This window comes from Cryptomeria japonica, chromosome 5, assembly GCF_030272615.1.
Source record: "Cryptomeria japonica chromosome 5, Sugi_1.0, whole genome shotgun sequence".
NCBI lineage: Eukaryota > Viridiplantae > Streptophyta > Pinopsida > Cupressales > Cupressaceae > Cryptomeria > Cryptomeria japonica.
In genome coordinates, this window is record NC_081409.1 from 232,916,150 (window position 1) to 232,918,811 (window position 2,662).

Here is a 2,662-nt window from a genome sequence, read left to right on the forward strand (position 1 = left end):
ATAAAGCCAAATCCAGATCACGAAATATGCAATGCAAAAGATCAAATTGGAGAGGCATTACACAATTCCCCTATGGGTCTAGCTAATTGTGTAATGCTAGATTACCATGGATGACCAATGCCCTAATAAGAATGTCTTATTAGGTAATCAATTTAACTATCTAATCAAGTTATCAACAAATTAGATATATGCAATGCAAATGAATCAAAATAATTGCAAGTGTAAGCTAAGTCAGGTAACCAAAATGATGTGTGTTAAAAGTGATCCTAGGCTAACATGTGCACGAGCCAATGTTAAGCCTTCTCCCATACAAAATTAGGGATGTGAGTGAGCTTGACTTACTATCCACAAGGAAGAAACATGTTGTCTTGGACTCACATATCTACTAATTGCATGTGATTAGGATTTCATTGTGTGTGTGTGATAAACTACGTTAAAGAAGGCTAAATTGAACAAGAATGATAGAATAAATAAAATACAAAACTGTAGGAATGGGATATAGAAAAGAAATTGGTGTTGAAATCTGGTGCTCATTCTATTGGACGAAAGTTGCAAATGCTTTTGTTCTAAAGACTATTATGTCACAATATGATGTTGGAAATGGGGTTAGAAGGCTACTGGGTTGTTGTCTTCTAAATTTAAGGAAAAAGTGTCTAAATAATCATATCAAGCTGAATATAATATTTCACTGATTCTAACATATATATTATCAATTGCGACGATAAGCATTACCACCTTCAACATAATTATTTATCATAAACTAGCACTCGTTACATTCTGAAAATGAATCAAATAAACATTACATATTTACATTTATATCAACATCTTAAATATGATAATCCCAAATTATGACATCAATCTACCGCAACAAAGATTTGGTACCCAAAGCACAATTAGTCCATATCAATCCATTACACCAACATCCATAGATCTACAATCTAAATCAGGTAAAATGTCACATTACATCATTCTCAAGAATAAAATCATAAACAGTACATAGGTCCTCACAACCAGGCATAAGAAGGAATGCACGCATCTCAATTCCAACGACACTAGAATGATCACCAAGGAGTCCAAAGTCAAACACATAAACGGGCAAAAACAATCATGAAACACATATATGGGCAAAACATAGAATAATAACCCAAAAGAAACATGTAGCAACGAAGCATCTAGAAACAAGGTCACAGCAACACAAATTATCCACATCACCAAACTGCAAATGGTAAAACCACAAGCATAAAGCCAAATCCAAATCACGAAATATGCAACGCAAAAGTGCAAATTGGAGAGGCATTACACAATTCCCCTATGGGTCTAGCAAATTGCGTAATGCTAGATTACCATGGATGACCAATGCCCCAATAGGAATGTCTTATTAGGTAATCAATGCAACTATCTAATCAATTTATCAACAAATTAGATATATGCAATGCAAATGAATCAAAATAATTGCAAGTGTAAGCTAAGTTAGGTAACCAAAATGATGTGTGTTAAAAGTGATCCTAGGCTAACATGTGCACGAGCCAATGTTAAGCCTTCTCCCATACAAAATTAGGAATGTGACTGAGCTTGACTTGCTATCCACAAGGAAGAGACATGTTGTCTTGGACTCACATATCTACTAATTGCATGTGATTAGGATTTCATTGTGTGTGTGTGATAAACTACGCTAAAGAAGGCTAAATTGAACAAGATTGATAGAATAAATAAAATACAAAACAGTAGAAATGGGATATAGAAAAGAAACTGGTGTTGAAATCTGGTGCTCATTCTATTGAACGAAAGTTCCAAATGCTTTTGTTCTAAAGACTATTCTGTCACAATATGATGTTGGAAATGGGGTTAGAAGGCTACTGGGTTGTTGTCTTCTAAATTTAAGGAAAAGGTGTCTAAACACTAGCACCCAACTCCATTATCTAAGGATTTTTCACTATTCAAAATCTATCACCATTCATCACCATCTACTCTATTCGTCTCTATCCTTGTCTCGATCGCAATAATTCACATCTTCTTTATCCGTCTATATCACTGCTATAGAGGTATACACTTTTGAACTCTAATGTTTTGCTGAATCTCACCTCAAGTCACAAGCATGTCAAGACACTTTTAAAACATAAACTATACTGGAGTCCCATTCCCTTCAAATATTCATTTATTTTTCTTTAGTGGGGAAGATTTAATCAAGTTGTTACGACAGCCTTGCAGGAAACCTACAAATACTCCTTTCCAAGGAAACAGTGAATGAGTAAAATACAATCTACAAGGACTAGCAAAAGACAATGGCTTCAAACCACGCTTAAGATTCAGCTTGAGGAAGTTCAAAAACAGATTGATGAAGAGGGCCCCTCTAAAGACCTTTTATTGCAGCAGCAAAATCATGCCAATCAATTTCTAAACCTTCCCCATAAAGAAGAGATAATATGGAGACTGAGATCTAGAATGATTTGGCTCTCTATGGGAGAACACGGTACCAAGTGCTCTATCGAAAAATGCAGCAAAGAAGAAATTCTAACATGATAATGAAACTTAATCTACTAATGGGCACTATTTTTAGTTTGTAATGACATCAAAGAGCAGATCTACAACCACTTCAAGCAACTTTACCGACAAGATAAGGTGGACAAAAACATGAGCAACACAAACTTTTAGCAAATCCTAC